The sequence below is a fragment of the Papaver somniferum genome, chromosome 7 (assembly GCF_003573695.1).
Source record: "Papaver somniferum cultivar HN1 chromosome 7, ASM357369v1, whole genome shotgun sequence".
Classification (NCBI taxonomy): domain Eukaryota; kingdom Viridiplantae; phylum Streptophyta; class Magnoliopsida; order Ranunculales; family Papaveraceae; genus Papaver; species Papaver somniferum.
In genome coordinates, this window is record NC_039364.1 from 61,314,693 (window position 1) to 61,337,792 (window position 23,100).

Sequence of the window (23,100 nt, forward strand, 5' to 3'; positions counted from 1 at the left end):
AAATCAAAAGTACTCATGTGCAGTACATTATTTTGGGTTTAGACTTGTTTCTCATCCACACACACGAAATTACCGAAAACAGCAGAAACCGTTTTCACCCACAAACACTATCCTAATATGATACTTAGATATAAGTAGACTAGAAATCAAGACTTATAGTTTTGGAAACTAAACTTGAAAACCAAGCTTGATATAACAATGCTTGCGAGTTCGACCGAGCAATGCTCTAACAATCTCCCCCTTTGTCAATTTTGGTGACAAAACTATCAATACATATGGAATACAAAATAAATAAACTTTGTAGCTTCTCATCCAAATGCTTGATCTCCTTGGTGTTAGAGCATAGCTCGGTCTACCTCGCATGCGTTGCTATCTCAAGCATGTTTTTCAATGTTAGTGATCAAATCTATGAGTCTTGATTTCTAGTCTACATAGCTAAGTCTCGGACTAGGATAAAAAAGTGTAGTTAAGCTCAAGGACTTCATGGCGATTCATCATACAATGACGAAGATCTACTCAAGGAACCGTGTAACTTCATCAACAAAAAGGTATGTGGATACTTGAAATTATCTATCACTCAAATGTCTATCTCTTCTATCTCCTACTTCTTATGAGACAAAAGTCGTATGCTATATAGACTGGATCATACACATTTGATATTTCGAGCCGAGTATATCTGGCCTATCTATATCTCTAAATCATGTGTTGGTAAAGCGTTTCGCTTTGATCGGGTTTATCTTCACCTAATGACGAAATGCATAATGTTTCAATCACTTTGAAAATCGCTTTGACGAGAAATAGTGTAACAACTATGTAACGTCCTATAAAAATGTTTCAATGCTTGGAATGAGAGTTTAGGTCTATATAACCAATGATGGTTATAAGCATTGTGTGGAAACACATATGTGCATAAGTCTTATTCCTTATCCGAAGTTTGCGAACTTTGTTGATTGAGAGAAACCAGAGGAATTGGCTTTGCTAAGTCCGCGAACTCAGTTTGCGAACTCAGTCCGCGAACTGACGGAAGTTCTCTTGCCGAGAATTTCTGCTGGGATTTTCCAAAAACTCGTTTGTCTGTAACGCACGCCAGAATTCCTTAAAGATTGTTCAGAGATTGTTATGGTTAAAACCTCTGGTTTCTCATGATAATCTTACTTCATCTAAAAGGGGAGATTTAGATGTTAAGAAGCAATCGGAAGGAAAAAATAAAAAGAAGGAAAGGTTGGGAAAACGTTCAATACGCTCAAGGAAATGGAACCTCACTAGATTAACTCTTGATCTCTATGAGGAATACTATCGTAATGGATCAATTGATAAAGATCTGTTTAAAGCGTTCGAAGGCGTTTTTAAGTTCTTAGAAAAACTTAATTCTGTTAAGTTTAAGAATCATTCCGAAAAGGGTTTCGTACGTGTTAAATCTGTTAATATTGTACAACCCAGAAATCGGAAGAATCCTTCTTCTAGACAGAATAAACGAAGGATAGGAAGCTCTAACTGCCCTGACTATCATCATTATTTTGATTATACTACAGGGATTGTTCACACATATCAACTAGACGTGTCGCATGAGAACTCCTCTGCGCATTATGCCTCTTGGTAACAAGGTTGGCATTTACCCCATTTGTACATATCTTGAAGTGGGGCAAGAAATGGATTGAGTTGTGTACAGTTGTGTTGTGCTTGGTTAGCTTTCTATTGCTTCTGTTATCTTTCACATGTATGTTGGTTGCATACCTTTAATGTGGAAAGGGCTAAGAAAATCCCATAAGTCTTGTGGGTCACAGTTCATGTTCATCCCAAGCCCGTGAATGACGAATATATATATATATATAAATGGTCTGTGTACCTTCTCCTTCCTCATCTTTCATCCGCGTACGTGAACCAGGGTTTGTGCTTCTCCAACATTAAAGCTTCTTTGAAGAAATCAAAAGGAAGGGTGTTTGAGGTTCTCTTCAAGTAAGTAATTCCCTCTGGTATATCCTTTTATGATGATTTCTAGGAGCATGAAAAGGAGTTCAAAAAGCTCAAAAAACCCTAGCTTGTATTCTCCTTGTGATCAAAATTCTCTTAGAATTAGGTTTGCGAATGATTCTTGTGCTAGAACTTTTGATAGGATTGCTTCCAAAGGTTTTATCCTAGAAAAGAAATTGGAAACCTTTAGTGGACATGAAGTGGATTTAGCTTGCTTCAAAAAGTTCAATCTTGGGAATATCTTTAATTGCCTTGGTGAAGGTTTTGATTATCTAACAAGGATTTTCTATGCCAACATTCATGATGTTGATTTTAACAAGATGGAATTCAAATCCATGATAAAAAGAGAAAAGTTTCTTGTTAATAGAGAGTTAATTTCAAGGGTCACCAAAATACCGTTGGGCAACGTAAGGTTACCTAGACCAAGTGATGAACGTCCATCATATGATGATATCTATATTGGACTTTGTGGAAAGAAGGTTGTTTGGAGTCAAGGAAAGTTTCCTACTAATGATCTTAGTATTGCTCTAATGGCATTTGGAAAACTTGGTATCTCTAACCTTTGTCCCTCCACAATTGAGAATTCTTGGTGGAGTTATGAGTTTGCGGAATTGGTCTTCTTCCTTGCATCCGGTAGTACAAATCTTGATATTTGTGGTTTTATCATCTTTCAAATGATGACAATGACTTCTCACATCGAGATATTAGGCTACCCGTGTTTGATAAGCCAAATTTTCCGTGATCGTAGGCTTGATTTTATTGGAAATTCTCTTGGGATTCCCAAACTTGTTCGTCCATGTACCTTTCGGCGCATAAGGGAAAATGTTCGCAAGCGACAAAAAGGTACTTCTCTTGATGTTGAAGACCCTACCACATTGAAGCTTATTCAAAAGGTTTACAATGGTGTGTGCAAGGTAAATGCAAGAGTAAAATGCTTAAAAGATCAAGTGTCGTTAATTGGAAGCAAGTGTCCCGAGCTCAAGGAAGAGTTGGATTCAATTCAAGCTACTTGGAAATTGTCCGATGATGAAGGTGATGAGTAATGCATCTTCTTATATGCCTAGTATATCTTCTTTTTGGAGTAGCTGGAAGAATAACTAGCGTTTTGAATATCGAAGATTGTGACTACACATAGCTATTTTGGAGGGTGATGTTATTGCAGTATTAATCTTTATGATTTTGTGATATTGCAATATTCTTATAGGATATGTATTGTTTGCGTCTGTGAACTTGAAGGTCCCATATGTTGTCAAAAGTAAGGTCGTTCATGAATTGGTTTTCGTATTGATGAAAGGACGAATGAAATTTTGACAAATACAAAAGTTATGCCTATGCAGTCATTTATTTGATGGAAAATAGGATAAAATCTTTTGTGTGACAAGGATAAAGTCTATTATGTCATTATGCATATAGTGACGGAAAGATAGAATAGATCCTTGTATGTATTCCACGGTATTGATCTTCATTGATCCATTCTTTTTGTATTACCGTGAAGGCTCCATTGTGTGTCTTATGTTGAGCACGATACAACTAAGTCGATTGTTCTTATTCTCTTTGTTGGTTGTTCCATAAGATGTTATATGTTGAGCATTATGAACTAAATTAATAATCTTGGTTGGTTATTTAGTTATTTTCTCCGAAAGTCTTCTTTTGTCGAGAAAAACTTTTGACCATTAAATTGATTACCTTCGTGATTAGTTTGGTTGTTTGTATTCCAATTAGATTAATTATGGGTTCTCTTGTAATTAGTCTAGTTGAGTTTTCATATATTCCACAAGTTCTTGTGTTGAGTATATGAACGGCTATAATAACTATGTTCTATTGGTAGATGTAGTCGTATATTCCGTAAGGTTTTCCTTATGTTGAGTATGTGAACGATTAAGTTAGTCATCTCCATATGATTACCTTAGTCGTAGCTCTGTAAGTTTACTTATGTTGAGCACAATCAATTAAATTGATCACTTTTGTGGTTTGATTTAGTTGTGTATTCCAATTAAATTAATCATGGGTTTACTTGTGATTAATTTGATTGAGTTTTGGATATAGAAAATCATTTTCCTATGGTTTTTGGTGTCCAATTAAAAATCCTTCTTTTCTTTCGAAATTAAGGTCGCTCTTGTTGTTCTCTCGGGAATGACATCAAATGAGGGAGAGTTCTTTTGAATTTGTGCTTAATGGTAATATCTTGCAGGGTGTGTGGCTGTGGAATTTTATGGGGGTTATCTTGTATCTTAAAACTCCTTGATGAATGCATTTAGCTTCGGTTTTATGATTGCATCTAAATTAAGTTGGTATGTATTTCTTCTTTTAGTATAAAAAACGTCTCTTCTCGGAAATTTCATTAGGAACCTGTCTTGTACCTTTGCCAATTTTATTGACAAAAAGGGGGAGAATTAATGTGTAGTTCTACTAAATATACATATGGTTTTCGGATCATTGTGTAAGGGGGAGTGGTTTCCATGTGAGATGGAGTATTGACTAAGGGGGAGTGATACATATCACCGTAGTATTATTGTTAAAGTCGTGATGCAATTGGACTTTGATGTTACATAATAATACTATGTCACTAAATAATGATGATAAAGAATCTCGATTTCTCTCATTGTTATAGCTACGGATCTTCAACAACGGTGATGCTAAACTTACAACCTTTGGGACCATTGAAGTACTTGGAAGGACGAAGATTTCAGGAAACGTTGAAGATTAAACTATGGAATAGGAGCCATTAAAGTTTATCTTTTTTGTATTCCATATATATTAATAGTTTTGTCACTAAAATTTACAAAGGCGGAGATTGTTAGAGCATAGCTCGGTCGACCTCGCATGCGTTGCTATCTCAAGCATGTTTGTCAATGTTAGTGATCAAAACTATGTGTATTGATTTCTAGTCTACATAGGTAAGTCTCGGACTAGGATAGAAAAGTGTAGTTGAGCTCAAGGACTTCATGGCGATTCATCATACAACGACTAAGATCTACTCAAGGAACCGTGGAACTTCATCAACAAAAAGGTATGTGGAGACTTGAACTTATCTATCACTCAAAAGTCTATCTCTTCTATCTCCTACTTCTTATGAGAAAAAAGTCGTATGCTATATAGACTGGATCATACACATTTGATATTTCGAGCCGAGTAGCCTATCTATATCTCGAAATCACGTGTTGGTAAAGCGTTTCGCTTTGATCGGGTTTATCTTCACCTAATGACGAAATTCATAATGTTTCACTCACTTTGAATATTGCTTTGACGAGAAATAGTGTAACAACTATATAACGTCCTCTAAAAATGTTTCAATGGTTGGAATGAGAGTTTAGTGTTAGAGCATAGCTCGGTCAACCTCGCATGCGTTGTTATATCAAGCTGTTTGTCAATGTTAGTGATCAAAACTATAAGTCTTGATTTCTAGCCTACATAGCTAAGTCTCAGACTAGGATAGAAAAGTGCAGTTGAGCTCAAGGACTTCATGGAGATTCATCATACAACGACAAAGATCTATACAAGGAACCGTGGAACTTCATCAACAAAAGGTATGTGGAGACTTGAACTTATCTATCACTCAAAAGTCTATCTTTTCTATCTCATACTTCTTATGAGAAAAAAGTCGTATGCTATATAGACTAGATCATACACATTTGATGTTTCGAGCTGAGCATTCATTGCTTATCTTTTATCTCGAAATCGTGTGTTGGTAAAGCGTTTCGCTTTGATCAAGTTTATCTTCACCTAGTGACGAAAGTCATGAAAAGTTTCAATCACTTTGAGAATTGCTCTGACGTGAATCGGTCTGTGAATAACGGCTACATAGCGTCCTCTGAGAATGTCTCAATGATTGAAATAAGAGTTTAGATTACATAACCATGTATTCCTTGAACCAAAGTTTTCGAACTTTGTTGATCAAGAGAAATCGGGAGGATTGTGTAATTGTCTTGCCAAGTCCACGAACCCATTCCGCAGACTCAGTACGCGAACTTTCGGAAGTTCTCGACCGAGAATTTCTGCTGGATTTTTCAAAACTCGTTTATGTGCTAAGTCCACGAACTCAGTCCGTGAACCCAGACCGCGAACTGGCGGGAGTTCTCTTTCCAAAAATTTCTATTGAGTTTGGAAAACTCAACCGATTAACTTAAGTCCTCGAACTTGTTTGTGAACTTAAGAGGTTATGATCTAAAGATGTGCTCTGAACATGAAACATTAAATTACTAAGGAATGCTTTATGCAAACCGTGGATATAATGTTCATGAGCCGATTCAATCGAATCGAATCATCTTTATTTCAATTGTGTAGTTACATAAGATCTCATAGCAATTGAACACCTCTTTAACTAGTTCATTTCAGTCAATTGAACTAGTTATGGTGAAGAAGAACAAGGTTAGTATGAAATGCTCATATGGTTAACCTTTTGGGTTACTATGTTGAACCAACATACACGTACACGTTTGGGCATGGTTTTCACGAACCCAGTAAACGTCTACCCAAGTGTGTGTGACAAGCTAAGCTTTCGATCTAACGGTTGAGAAATATTAGTTTGAATCTAAATCAGGTTTTCATCTAACGGTGAATAAGGATTGCTTTGTACCTAAGGCAAAACCCTGATGTGAAGGCTATATAAAGAAGACATCTAGCATTGTGCAAAACTAATCTCCACACGTCTGTATGCTACTAGTGCGCCCTCTAGAGTCGATCTCCATTAACCTTTGATTTCTTCTCTAAAATCAGGTTAACGACCTAAAGACTTCATTGGGATTGTGAAGCCAGACCGATAATACTTTATCGTAGTTGTGTGATATGATCTTGCATATTCTATCGTACGAGTACAATCGATTGATTGGCTTGAGATCATGAGATTTCTCCGCTAGTCAAGATAAAGAAGTCACACACATATTCGTCTCATTGTTTGTGATTCCTCGACAATCCGCTTGTGTAGTCAGGAAGGATTGTAGAGAGGTGATTGATTAATCTAGGTTGTTCTTCGGGAATATAAGACCGGATTATCAATTGGTTCCTGTTCACCTTGATATTATATCAAAAGACGAAACAAAACCTAGGGTTTATCTGTGGGAGACAGATTTATCCTTTGGTAGACTTTTCTGTGTGAGACAGATCTGTTTATTATCAAGTCTGTGATTTTGGGTTGCAGCAACTCTTGGTTGTGGGTGAGATCAGCTAAGGGAATCAAGTGCGCTGTATCCTGCTGGGATCAAAGTCGTAGGAGTACAACTGTACCTTGGATCGGTGGGAGACTTATTGGGGTTCAACTATGTCCAGTCTGAAGTTAGTTTGCAGTAGGCTAGTGTCTGTAGCGTCTTAATACAGTGTGTATTCAATCTGGACTAGGTCCCGGGGTTTTTCTGCATTTGCGGTTTCCTCGTTAACAAAATTCCTAGTGTCTGTGTTATTTCTTTTCCGCATTATATTTTATATAATTGAAATAATACAGGTTATGCGTTAAGATCAAATCCAACTTTTGGATTTGATTGTAGTTGATTGTAGTTGGTTGATCCTTGGATATTGGTCTTTGGTACCGTCCAAGTTATCTCTCTTTGATAAAGACTCGCAGATTTCTATTTTCTTGAGTAAAGATCAAATCGAGAGATTGAGATATAAATTCTTTGATATATCTTTTTATTGATTGAGTCTGACTGTCTAGTTGATTCTCATAAAAATTATATTGGAGTTTGTCCATACAGATTGTTAAGCGAATTATTGGGTGGTGTTGTTAGACCCCCGCTTTTTCACATTACCAATTTTTATTTTCTAAAGATATGCATTTTAATTGCTGGAAATTAAAAGCATATAAAACTAAAAACCTTAATTAAAAGATTCTCAATTTAATTAAGGTTAAAGACCTTATTGGGGTATCAGAGCCGGAAAACACGTTAAAGACCTTATAAGTCTGTGTTTGTAGCGATCTGATTATGGACGAGTCTATCTCTAATAACGTACCCGTTCAGAAATTACCAGATGATTCTAAAAGCTTGGATTAACCTGAGAGAACTGCCACATCTAAGTCAATATCCAAACATTCTCTTGATGTAAAAACTGTTGATTGGGAAACTCTCCTAGAAGAACAGTTGGATGAACTTTCTGATGAAGGTGATTCAAATATTGATAGAGATGCTGATGAGGAAGTCTCAGAGTATGTTAAGTTTTTGGATTAGTGGAATATGAAGAATATTACAACTTCTCATGTCACACCCCTTCTGACTCCTCTCTGTCGAGAAAACAATAAATTGAGAAGATGTTACGCAGGTGTTTATTTTTCGAATCGTTCTACCGAACCTCAAGGATTCTGAGGAAAACCTATGTATGAAGTCACTTGAATGTGATAATCTTTATCAAAAGTACTTTTTGTTGGAAGAGAAACTTGCAGAATCTGAAGCTAGGTTTAACTCCCAGCAAACAAGTTTTGACGACAGAGAAAGCGCTTATCTCACTCGAGAAAAACGCCTTGAGGCTGATTTAGCTGCTGCTCTTGATAAAATCAAGATGTTGGAATATGACTTGAAAAAGTTCAATACTAGTCAAGCAAATTAACCACTATGCTAGGAGCAAGTAAAAATCATCGTGATACACGAGGATTGGGCTATAAGGGAATAAATGCTCCAAGTACTAGCAAAGAGGTAAAATTTGTCAAGGCTAGTGATTCTTCTTAACAAAAGGTTTCCACTAATGGCAAAAGTGAAATACCTTCTCGGACAGTTAAGGTTCAAAAGAGCCAAGTTTATCAACCTCCAAAGTTAGCACACACGGATCGAGGTAAGAACATTCCTTATGTTTGCCACTATTGCGGAAATAAAGGTCACCTGGAAAGGAGATGTCATTTCCGTATAAGGAATGAGAAACTTCATGATGTTCTTGTTTGGGAATCACAAGAAGTTATGAAACCAAGATCATACGTTAAGACTGATCCTCTTAACGTTACAGGTTGTAATTGTCCAACCTTTAGGCAAAGGAACCAGTGCTATGATAGACCTAGATTTTCCTATAAACGTCGTACGAATCCTTTTCATAATCGTAATGGTTAGCAAAAGGATAACTTCGTAAAGACGAAGACAAGATCTGATGATCCCAATTGGAGAAAGACTAACCTGCAAAAGAATAGTCAATCCAATTCTCTTCCAAGAATTCTAGAAGAGAGTGATGTGAAGAAGGTTCCGACTGTTCCTAAACGCACTTAGAAGTGGATACCGAATAAAGACAATGATGTTTTGAGTGTGAAAAGGAATGATCTTCCATAAAACTCCATGACTATGGAAAAGGCAGTATCCATGATGTTGGAACTTAACAAGTTTTTTGGAAAAATGGAATTGGATGTGAAAGGTTCTAAAAGTGATCTCTTTCATGATAATCCAAAGGTCACTTGTGGTGAGCAAGACTTTGTTCACCCCAACGCAACTTGATTGTGTTGGAAGTGCATCCTCACCAAAGAATGCCCTGCTTTGTATATGGTGAGGGAAGCACAAGAATTGGGGCACACAGATTATGTTCGGTAAGGCGGTAGAATTCGATTGGATTCATCTAAAAAGGTATGTCTATAAACTTGAGCAAGATTTGTACTTTTATTTGCTTAGAATACTTATAATAATCTTGCTTATCGTTCATTTATACCTAACTTGATCTGTATTTAAGGTTCTTAAATGTTTAGGTTTGAGAATAATAGTTCGGGATGTTTGGACTACATGGTACACATACCAAGTATGCATAACAACATTTAAAATCAAAATCCAGGGGTTTAAGTTCGCAAACCCGTATGCATACTTGACGTCGATATTCGGTAAACTTGCTTTGGCCGTAAATTCTTCGTCCAAACTCGGATTTACCTCATTCTTTTTGCATTCTCTTCCTTATTGAATTCCATTCAAAATGGAGATGAGAATTGTTGAATTTGGAGGATGATGTTATTGCAATACTTTAATGGTTTGTGATATTGCAATATTTTTATGGGACATGTATTGTTTACGTCCGTGAACTTGAAGGTCCCATATTGTGGTCAAAAGTAAAGTCGTCCATGAATTGGTATTCGTATTGATGAAAGGATGAATGGACTTTTGACATATACAAAAGTTATGTCTATGCAGTCATGTATTTGATGGAAAATAGGATAAAATCTTTTGTGCAACAAGGATAAAGTCTATTATGTCGTTATGATGGAAAATAGAATAGATCCTTGTATGTTATCCACGGTATTGATCTTCATTGATCCATTTTATTATGTTTTACCGTGAAGGCTCCATTGTGTGTCTTATGTTGATCACCTTACAACTAAGTCGATTTACCTTGGCTTTGTTGGTTGTTCCATAAGATGCTATATGTCGAGCATTAGGAACTAAATTAATCAACTAGTTTGGTTATTTAGTTAGTACTCCATAAGTCTTCTTTCTTATGTCGAGTACATGTACGGTTAAGGTTGTCATATTCAATGATGAACTTAGTCGGGGTTCCATAAGTTCTTTTATGTTGATCCCAAAATAATTAAATTAATTACTTTGGTGATTATTTTGGTTGTTTGTATTCCAATTAGATTAGTTATAGGATCTCTTGTAATTAATCTAGTTGAGTTTTCATATATCCCACAAATTCTTTTGTTGAGTATATGAAAGGCTACACTATCATGTCCTTTGGTTAATGTAGTCATATATTCCGTAAGGTCTTCCTTATGTTGAGTATTTGAACGGTTAAGTTATTCATCTCCATATGATTGACTTAGTCGTAGCTCCGTGAGTTTACTTATGTTGAGCACTTTCAATTAAATTGATCACTTTTTTGGTTTGATTTAGTTGCGTATTCCAATTGAATTAATCATGGGTTTACTTGTGGTTAATTTGGTTGAGCTTTGGATATAGAAAATCATTCCTATGGTTTTTGGTGTCCAATAAAAAATCCTTCTTTTCTTTCGAAATTAAGGTCGCTCTTGTTGTTCTTTCGGGAATGACATCAAATGGGGGAGAGTTCTTTCGAACTTGTGCTTAATGGTAATATCTTGCGGGGAGTGCGGCTGTGGAATTTTATATGGGTTATCTTGTATCTTAAAACTCCTTGATGAATGTTGTTAGCTTCGGCTATTAGATTTCATCTAAATTAAGTTGGTATGTATTTTTCTTTTGGTCATGAAATGTCTCTTGTGGAAATTTCATTATGACCCCATTCTTGTACCTTTGCCAATTTTATTGACAAAAAGGGGGAGAAATATTGTAGTTCACATTACAAATACATATGGTTTTCGGATCATTGTGTAAGAGGGAGTGGTTTCCATGATCGAGATGGAGTATTGCCTAAGGGGGAGCGATACATATCACCATAGTATTATTGTTAAAGTCGTGATACAATTGGACTTTGATGTTATATGATAATATTATGACACTGTATAATAATGATCGAGAATCTCGATTTCTCTCATTGTTATAGCTACGAATCTTCAACAACGATGGTGCTAAACTTACAACCTTTGGGATCATTGGAGTACTTGGAAGGACGAAGATTTCAAGAACGTTGAAGATTAGACTATGGAATAGGAGCCACTAAAGTTTATCTTTTTTTGTATTCCATATGTATTAATAGTTTTTTCACTAAAATTGACAAAGGAGGAGATTGTTGGAGCATAGCTCGGTCAACATCGCATGTGTTGCTATCTCAAGCATGTTTGTCAATGTTAGTGATCAAAACTATAAGTCTTGATTTCTAGCCTACATAGCTAAGTCTCGGACTAGGATAGAAAAGTGTAGTTGAGCTCAAGGACTTCATGGCGATTCATCATACAACGGCGAAGATCTATACAAGGAACCGTGGAAATTCATCAACAAAAAGGTATGTGGAGACTTGAACTTATCTATCACTCAAAAGTCTATCTCTTCTATCTCCTACTTATTATGAGACAAAAGTCGTATGCTATATAGACTAGATCATACACATTTGATATTTCAGCTGAGCATTCATTGCTTATCTTTTATCTCGAAATCGTATTTTGGTAAAGCGTTTCGCTTTGATCAAGTTTATCTTCACCTAGTGACGAAAGCAATGAAAAGTTTCAATCACTTTGAGAATTGCTCTGACGTGAATCGGTCTGTGAATAATGGCTACATAGAGTCCTCTGAGAATGTCTCAATGATTGAAATAAGATTTTAGATTACATAACCATGTATTCCTTGAACCAAAGTTTTCGAACTTTGTTGATCAAGAGAAATCAGGAGGATTGTGGAATTGGCTTGCCAAGTCCGCGAACCCAGTCCGCAGACTCAGTCCGCGAACTGTCGGAAGTTCTCGACCGAGAATTTCTGATGGATTTTCCAAAACTCGTTTGTGTGCTCAGTCCGCGAACCCAGTCCGCGAATTGGCGGGAGTTCTCCTTCCGAGAATTTCTGCTGAGTTTGGAAAACTCAACCGATTAACTTAAGTCCGCGAACTTGTTTGTGAACTTAAGAGGTTATGATCTAAAGATGTGCTCTGAACATGAAACATTAAATTACTAAGGAATGCTTTATGAAAACCGTGGCTATAATGTTCATGAGCCTATTCAATCGAATCGAATCATCTTTGTTTCAATTATGTCTTGTGTAGTTACATAAGATCTCCTAGCAATTGAACAACTCTTTAACTAGTTCATTTCAGTCAATTGAACTAGTTATGGTGAAGAAGAACAAGGTTAATATGAAATGATCATATGGTTAACCTTTTGGGTTACTATGTTGAACCAACATACACATACACGTTTGGGCATGGTTTTCACGAACCCAGTAAACGTTTACCCAAGTGTGTGTGACAAGCTAAGTTTTCTATCTAACGGTTGAGAAATATTATCTTGAATCTAAAACAGGTTTTCATCTAACGGTGAATAAGGATTGCTTTGTACCTAAGGCAAAACCCTGATTTGAAGGCTATATAAAGGAGACATCTAGCATTGTGCAAAACTAATCCCCACACGTTTGTGTACTACTAGTGCGCCCGCTAGAGTCGATCTCCATTAACCTTTGATTTTCTTCTCTAAAATCAGGTTAACGACTTAAAGACTTCATTGGGATTGTGAAGCCAGACCGATACTACTTTATCGTAGTTGTGTGATCTGATCTTGCATCTTCTATCGTACGAGTACAATCGATTGATTGGATTGAGATCGTGAGAGTTTTCCGACAGGCAAGATAAACAAGTCACAAACATCTTCATCTCACTGTTTGTGATTCCTCGACAATCCGCTTGTGTAGTCAGGAAGAATTGTAGAGAGGTGATTGATTAATCTAGGTTGTTCTTCGGGAATATAAGACCGTATTATCAATTGGTTCCTGTTCACCTTGATTTTATATCAAAAGACGGAAGAAAACCTAGGGTTTATCTGTGGGAGACATAGTTATCCTTTGATAGACTTTTCTGTGTGAGATAGATCTGTTTATTATCAAGTCTATGATTTTGGGTTGCAACAACTCTTGGTTGTGGGTGAGATCAGCTAAGGGAATCAAGTGCGCAGTATCCTGCTGGGATCAGAGGCGTGGGAGTACAACTGTACCTTGGATCGGTGGGAGACTGATTGGGGTTCAACTATGTCCAGTCTGAAGTTAGTTTGCAGTAGGCTAGTGTCTGTAGCGGCTTAATACAGTGTGTATTCAATCTGGACTAGGTCCCGGGGTTTTTCTGCATTTGCGGTTTCCTCGTTAACAAAATTTCTGGTGTCTATGTTATTTCTTTTCCGCATTATATTTTATATAATTGAAATAATACAGGTTGTGCGTTAAGATTATCAACTTCTGTAATCCAACTTTTGGTTCCTGATTGTAGTTGATTGATCCTTGGATATTGGTCTTTGGTACCGTCCAAGTTATCTCTCTTTGATAAAGACTTGCAGGTTTCTATTTGCTTGAGTAAAGATCAAATCGAGAGATTGAGATATAAACTCTTTGATATATATTTTTATTGATTGAGTCTAACTGTCTAGTTGATTCTCATAAAAAGTATATTGGAGTTTGTCCATACAGATTGCTAACCGAAATATTGGGTGGTGTTATTAGACCCCCGCTTTTTCATTTAGGTCTATATAACCAATTATGGATATAAGCATTGTATGGAAACACATATGTGCATAAGTCCTATTCCTTAATCCGAAGCTTGCGAACTTTGTTGATTGAGAGAAACCGGAGTAATTGGCTTTGCCAAGTCCGCGGACTCAGTTTGCGAACTCATTCCGCGAACTGACGGAAGTTCTCTTGCCGAGAATTTCTGCTGGGATTTTCCAAAAACTCGTTTGCGTGTTTAGTCTGCGAACTCAGTCCGCGAACTGGCGGAAGTCTGCTTGCCGAGATTTTCTGCTGAGTTTGGAAAACTCTGCCGGTTGTCTTAAGTCCGCGAACTTGTTTGCGTACTTGTTAGGGTTATGATCTAAAGATGTGCTCTGAACATGAAACTTAAATTACTAAGGAATGCAGTATGCAAACCGTGGATATAAAGTTCATGAGCCGATTCAATCGAATCGAATCATCTTTGTTTCAATTGTGTCTTGTGTAGTTACATTAGGTCTCATAGCAATTGAACAACTCTCTATCTAGTTCATTTGAGTCAATTAAACTAGTTATGGTGAAGAAGAACAAGGTTAATATGAAATGCTCATATGGTTGACCTTTTGGGTTACTATGTTGAACCAACATACACGTACACGTTTGGGCACGGTTTTCACAAACCCAGTAAACGTATATCTCAAGTGTGTGTGACAAGCTAAGTTTTCGATCTAACGGTTGAGAAATATTAGCTTGAATCTAAATCAGGTTTTCATCTAACAGTGAATCTTGATTGCTTTGTAACTAAGGCAAAACCCTGATATGAAGACTATATATAGGAGACATCTAGCATTGGGCAAAACTAATCCCCACACGTCTGTGTGATACTAGTGCGCTCGCTAGAGTCGATTCTCCTCTAACCTTTGGTTTTCTTCTCTAAAACCAGGTTAACGACTTAAAGACTTCATTGGGATTGTGAAGCCAGACAGATACTACTTTTATCGTAGTTGTGTGATCTTATCTTGCATCTTCTATCGTACGAGTATAATCTTTGATTGGCTTGAGATTGTGAGAGTTCTCCGATTGGGAAGATAAAGAAGTCACAAACATCTTCGTCTCACTGTTTGTGATTCCTCGACGTCCTCTTGTGTATTCAAGTAAGACTGTTGAGAGGTGATTGATTAATCTAGGTTGTTATTCGGGAATATAAGACCGGATTTTCAATTGGTTCCTGTTCACCTTGATTTCATATCTTAATACGGAACAAAAACCTAGGGTTTTTCTGTGGGAGACAGATTTATCCTTTGATAAACTTTTCTGTGTGAGACAGATTTGTTTATTATCAAGTCTGCGATTTTGGGTTGCAGCAACTCTTGGTTGTGGGTGAGATCAGCTAAGGGAATCAAGTGCGCAATATCCTGCTGGGATCAGAGGCGTAGGAGTACAACTGTACCTTGAATTAGTGGGAGACTGATTGGGGTTCAACTATAGTCCAGTCCGAAGTTAGCTTGGAGTAGGCTAGTGTCTGTAGCGGCTTAATATAGTATGTATTCAATCTGGACTAGGTCCCGGGGTTTTTCTGCATTTGCGTTTTCCTCGTTAACAAAATTTCTGGTGTCTATGTTATTTCTTTTCCGCATTATATTGTTTATCTTTATAATTGAAATAATACAGGTTGTGCGTTAAAGTTTAATCGATTAGAGATGCGACCTTGTGGTTGTTGATTTCATTGATTAACACTTGGACATTGGTCTTTGGTACCGTCCAAGTTATTCCTTGTATTTGATAAAGACTCGCTATTGTTTTTAGCTTGAGTAAAAATCAAATCAAGAGAGAGATATTAACTCCTTGAGATACTTTTATCTAGATTGAGTCTGACTGTCTAGTTGATTCTCTAGCAAAGTATTTCGGAGTTAGTCCATACAGATTGCTAAGTGAAATATTGGGTGTTGTTGTTAGACCCCCGCTTTTTCACTTGGTTCTTCAACATTACTCGAAATCTTCGTCACTTCCAAGTACTCCAATGATTTTAAATGTGTTCAACTCAGCATCATAGTTGTTGAAGATCCGTAGCTATAACAATGGGAAAACAATAGCTCCCAATCAATGTTATACAGTCTCATAGTATTATTACACAACATCAAAGTTCAATTGTATCACAACTTTGACAACAATACTATGGTGATATGTATCACTCCCCCTTAGTCAATACTTTATCTCACATGAAAACCACTCCCCCTTACATAATGATCTGAAAACCATATGTATTTGTAGTGTGAACTACACATTAATTCTCCCCCTTTTTGTCAATAAAATTGGCGAATGTACGAAAATTAGTGGGATCCTAATGAAATTTCCTTAGAGATACTTCATGACCAAAATAAAAGCACATATCAACTTTTCTAGATGCAATCATATAGCCGAAACTAAATGCATTTATCAAGGAGTTTATAAAGATACAAGATAACCCCTATAGTATTCCACAGTCGCACTCCCTACAAAGATTTGACAATTAATCACAAGTTCAAATAAGAACTTTCCCCTATAAAATGTCATTCCCGAAAGAACAATAATAGCAACCTTACTTTTACAAGAAAAGAAGGATTTCAGCGAAACCTTTGATACCGAATAGAATTATTATCTACGTAGAAACAAATATGAAATTGAAACAACACTACACTGGCGTTCGAAGCCTTGATTGCCCAAAAGATATAAATGAGTCTAGGTGAAAAAGGATAGAGAACTAATGAACCAAAACAACACTTATAGACTGCCGTAAGTGTTGAAACATAGCAGTTTCTAAAGGTTTGGTGAGGATATCAGCCAAGTGTTGTTATGAAGGCACAAATTCCATATTGATGATACCATTTTCATAGAGATCTCTAATAAAATGATACCTTATAAATGTGCTTAGTTCTTGAGTGTTCAACAGGATTCTTAGTGATGCAAATCGCACTTGAGTTATCACAAAAGATCTTCATTATTCCAGTGTCAATTCCATAATCAGCAAGCATTTGTTTCATCCATAGAAGTTGAGTACAACATGAACTTGCAGCAATGTATTCTGCTTCTCATGTAGACAGGGATTGTGAGTTTTGTTCCTTGTTGTGCCAAGCCACAAGATTCAACCCAACATAGTAAAATCCCCCTGAAGTACTTTTTCTGTCTTCTGCACATCCTGCCAAATCCGCATCTGATTAGGCAGTAAGATCAATGTTAGTATCAAAAGTATAGGATAGACCATACCCACTAGTTTGTTGAATATATCGTATGATCCTCTTCGCAGCTACAAGATGAGATGCCTTTGTTTTAGCTTGGAATCTAGCACAACAACCAAAACTAAACGCAATATCAGGTCTAGTAGATGTAAGATATAAAAGGCTACCAATGATAGATCGATAAAGTTTTTGATCCACATTTACTCCTTTCTCATCTCTATGTAGTTTACCAGTGGTAGACATAGGTGTCAGTTTTGGAGTTGACTTATCCAGACCGAACCTTGAGACAAGATCCTTAGCATATTTTTCTTGAGATAAGTAATTCTATCCTTATATTGCTGAATTTGTAATCCTAAAAAGAACTTTAATTCACCAACATTGCTCATTTCAAATTCTTTTCCAAGAAAGACTTGAAAATCTGTTGCAAGTTTCTCAGAAGTTGAATCATAGATGATATCATCTACATAGACTTGAGAAATGAAAACATCTTTCCCACTCCATTTGGTAAACAAGGTTTTATCAGCTCCGCCTCTCGAAAAACCTTTCCTAAGAAGATAAGCAGTTAGATTTTCGAACCAGGCATGAGGTGCTTGTTTTAACCCATATAATGTCTTTTTAAGCTTAAGGACATGATCTGGGAAATCAGGATTTTCAAAACTCTTAGGTTGAGCGACATAGACCTCTTTCTTTAAATTTCCGTTTAGGAATGCAGATTTCATGTCCATTTGAAATAGATTAACCTTAAGAAAACAAGCATGAGCTAATAAAAATCGAATGGAATCAAGGCGTGCCAGGGGAGCAAAGGTTTCGTCAAAGTCGATACCCTCAATATGTGAATATCCTTGAGCGACAAGTATGGCTTTATTTCTTACAATCGTACCAAATTCATCAAACTTATTCTTGAATATCCATTTGGTACCAACAATATTGATATTGGAGGGAAAAGGTACTAGTTCCCATACATCTTTTCTTTGAAATTGATTTAACTCTTCATGCATTGCATTCACCCAAAAGGGATCGCTAAGAGCTTCGTCAATACTTCTCGGTTCTACTTGTGAAACATAACAACCAAAATTGCAAATATTTTAAAGTTGTTCTCTTGTCTTAGCAGTAGAATCTCTTTCTCCAATAATACTGTTGGGATCATGATTCCTTTGAACCCAGAGGTGTCGTGGAGGGAAACGTTCTTGTTCAACAGGAGTAGCTTGATCAGTGCTCTTCTCCTCGTCACTAGAAATATCAGGATCAGTAACAGTTGGGAACTGATTGTGGGATTTCCTTGACTTTCTCAATTGTCTCAGTTGGAGGCAATTCAACAGGAGGATTATCATGATGAAAATTACTAATATCATCAATGATAACATTAGCAGATTCCATCATAACTTGGGTTCTGAGATTAAAAACTCGAAAACCACGACTATCAGAAGCATATCCAAGAAAGATACCTTCATCACTTTTAGTATCAAAATTCCCTCTCAGTTCTCGATCTTTTAGAATGTAGCACTTACTTCCGAACACTCTGAGATAGTGTAAGTTGGGTTTCCTACCGTACCACAAATCATAAGGAGTGTTTAGGGTTTTAGACCGTAGGTAGACACGGTTGATCAAATAACATGTTGTGAAAACAACTTCTCCCCAATACCTTAAAGGTAAGTTTTTGTTATGGAGCATTACCCTGGCCATTTCCTGAATGTTCCTATTCTTTCTTTCTGTAACTCCATTAGCTTGAGGAGTAATGGGTGGTGAGTATTGTTGAATAATCCCCAGTTTGTCACAAAATTCAAACACCTTAGTGTCTTTGAATTCAGTTCCACGGTCGCTTATAATTTTCTTTAGTTTGTGACCTTGTTCATTCTGGATTCTATTAACAATAATCTTGAATTCATCAAGGGTTTCATTCTTATGAGATAGAAATGCTACCCAGGTGAATCTGGTGTAATCATCTACCATAAATAAAGCATACTTCTTACCCGTAACCGTAGGTTGTTGAATAGGTCCGAAGAGATCCTTATGAATTAAATCAAGTGAAGCTTTAGTGAGAATATCTCTAGATGATTTTTGGTGAACTTTCGTTTGTTTACCCTTTTGACGGGCATCACATACACCATCAATCTTTGCATTGATTTTGGGAACGCCTCTAACAAGTTCTTTGTTAATGATCTTAGTTAGAAGACGATAATTGATGTGACCAAAATGCTTATGCCAAAGATGTGTAGATTCTACCTTAGACAAATTGCAACAATTACTAAACTAAGTATCAAGAAGATAACAGTTATTTTTACCACGAGTTAACTGAAAATTTACTTTCCAAGTTTTGTCTACAACGTCACATCCATTCACATTGAAGATAACTTTATGGCCTTTTTCACAGATTTGACTAATAGAAAGGAGGTTTGCAGTCATACCTTTAACGTATATTACATCATGGATTTCAGGAACGCCGGGAAGTTTGATCGTCCCCTTCTTGCTTATGTAGAAGCAATTTACACCTTCAAATGTTACGGGACCTCCTTCAAAGTCGCTTGAAGTTACAAACCACGAGATATCACCAGTCATATGTCGTCTACATCCACTGTCAAGAAACCATTGAAAGGGAGATGTTGATTTTAGAGCAAAAGCTCCCATACTAAAATTACTATCCCGTTTAGGATTTCTTGTTAGTTTTGTACACCTTTTTAGAGAAGTAAACAGTTGTTCAACTTTCTTATGAAGATTACTCGCAACCTTTAAACTTTTCCGGAAAGATATACATGTATGTTGAAAGTGATTGTAAGAGTCATAGAACATACATGGACCAACATCTTTAATCTTGTTTGAGTAGTTCTCAATCCCATCAGGTTTCACAAAACCTAAAACCTCGTTTATCACCTGACTTGTGACCATTCTTCAGAGAAGAATAAAAGGAGTTATTCAAATCCACTGAAGGAATTTTGACAGACTTCAAATCCTTATACATTGCAATTTCTGCAATAAGATCAGAGTTGATCCGGATTTGTTCATCCAACTTTTTCTAGAGAATAACAAGTTTTTCAGAATTTTCTCTAAGATCAGAATTCAATTTTGGTGAAGCGTTTAGAGAGACTTTACTGTCCATAGAGTCAGATTGCTACAAACACGGACTTATGAGGTCTTAAATGTGTTTGCCTGCTCTGATACCAATTGAAAAAGCGGGGGTCTAAAAACCTTACCCAATATTTATCTTAGCAATATGTATGGACTAACTCCAATATACTTTCAAGAGAATCAACTAGACAGTTAGACTCAATCTTAAGAAAAGAATATCAAAGAGTTATATCTCAATTTCCCAATTCAATTCGCAATCAAACAAACAAGAATTTGCGAGCCTGATTGAATACAAGAGAAATAACTTGAACGGTACCAAATACCAATGTTCAAGGATCAATCAATTTCAATCAACAACCAAAGGTTGGATTTACCAGTTGATCGATTCAACGCACAACCTGTGATATTTCTGAAAAGACGAGGGTACCCAAATATACCTCAATCTAAAACTTTTCCACTTATAAGTCCTTTCTCCGAAAGTGATTGTCTATGGAACGAGTCGACACAATACAACTAATCAGTTCACACTTCGTGTGATCGTCTATGGATACGAGATCGATACAATACGATAACAAGATAACTTGTATGATTGACTATGGATACAAGATCGAGACAATACAACAACAAAGTATGTTTACTTGATAAAAGGTTCATACTTAACCAAACACAATAGGATTGATATCAAGTAAATAAGAATTAAAGTTTGTGTATTTTACTTCTAATTATAATAGAATAATTATAATTGCGGAAATAGAAAAGTAAAAGACACGGCAAGATTTTGATAACGAGGAAACCGCAAATGCAGAAAATCCCCGGGACCTTGTCCAGGATTGAATACTCTCAGGATTAAGCCGCTATACAAAATCAAAGCAACTGCGTATAGTTGAGACCAAGCAACTAAACCTATAGTTCACCTAGTTCCGTATGTATCCCTTCGCCTCCAAATTGCAGTAAGTCACGCACTTGGAACAATTCCTTTGGTTCGTATTCCAAACGTTAAAGGAACAACAAATCTGTTCGGTAACAACTCTTTTCAACCAAGTGATATGAGCTCGACAAAAGGCTCTTCCGTTTATCCCAATAAACTCCTTTGTCAGGTCCTTAGATCTATCCAATAAAAACTACCAAAGTAATTGTCAAGATTTTGCAATCAATACTTTGAATGACAAAGAAACATATTGATGCCGATCTACTCAACTAATCAATCCAATCTATCACAAATATAAATCGATTATAGTTGGATCCTCTTTACCCGAAACAGAAATCTTCGTCGTCTTCGAATCTTCTTAGATCTTCAATAAACACCTGCACATAATCAACTTAAATATTTTGTGATCAATCACACACAGAACGGAGTCTATTAACAATGGATTATCATAAGACATATTTAGATCTACAAATAGTCTAAAGATCCCCGTCGAAACTTTGATCTAGTTTGAGTGAATCTTATATCAGAAGAGAAGATTCTCAAGCATAAACAAACTAGGTGCAATCAAATTTCAACAACCGTTAGTCAATCAAATCAATCGAAAACAAAAGATAAACTGCAATTATCCAGTTTCCCACCAACGGTACTAATAGAGCTTCTCAATCTCAAAGAAGTCTTTAAACCGAGCGGCCATAAGAGATTTTGCCTAATTAGGTTACTTTACCCTCCGAATAGGCAGCTCCACCAGTAACAACACAACTAGGTAGTTTTGATGGCTTTGAGGATTAGTTTGCTCGAAATGCAAACTTCAATATTTATAGACCAAGAAAGTTTGGAACCAAGGAATTTCCAAAACTGAAAATATTCTCAAGATATGCAATATATTACCAAATTAGGTTTCCATAATTCCTGGAAATGCGTTGTCCAAATATTGACCAAAATCTCTTAGAAAATCTCCAAATAGTAAATGCACATTACTAATTTTTATTTTCCAAATATAAAATTAAAAGCCTAAATTAAAAGATTCTCAATTTATTTTCGATCCGGGATTCTCCTTTAGCTATTAAGGAATATCTTTGAACAATGAAAGATAAGCGTTACTGCACATGTTCTAAGTATGTCGACATCTTTATATTTCCATATTAACCAAATATATTTTTCGGTATCTCTAAGAACTCTAGGAAATCCGAAAAGTTAATTTTGGTTAAGTTTTTTGTGATATAACCGAGTACACCTCTCACTAGGATCGGTCATCAATCACTAGGATCTGTTGCACCTCTCACTAGGATCGGTTACCATATGTTTCACCTCTCACTAGGTTCGGTTACCATATGTTACACCTCTTACTAGGATCGGTTCCCACATATATATGGTATCTAACTTGTATTTGGTTCACATGTTCATAGGATCGGTTCCCCAATAACAAAAAAACTTTTTGCACCTCTTACAAGGATCGATCCCCATTTTATGATCGGTTGTACCTCTTACTAGAGTTGGTCATACCAATTACAACAAATCGATCATACCATCTTAGGTGATTACTTAAGATCGGTTTCACTGATCAAAGTCATAACAATACAAAAGTCAGGCCTTGTGAATAGTTTTACCAAGAACATAAGCAAGTCATGAGCGGTTATACTAAACACACATATTGGTAATTCAAAAGATTTGCAATGAATAACAATACCAATAAGCCTAGTGATTTCCATTTCGATTCATATCACAAGTTTATGAATTGTACTTCCTTTAAACTAATGTAAAAACATTGTTTCCTAGGAAGAAATCTTCACCTCATACCCATACATAATCACAGTAGCATTCATACGATTATGTCGATGTCTTATATACGAAATTCAAAAGATAAGCGTTATACTTCGTATTGTATTCCTTAATACTATGTCTAACTAGAATATAATCATTCATAGCTTCGCAGTTATGTTTTCAA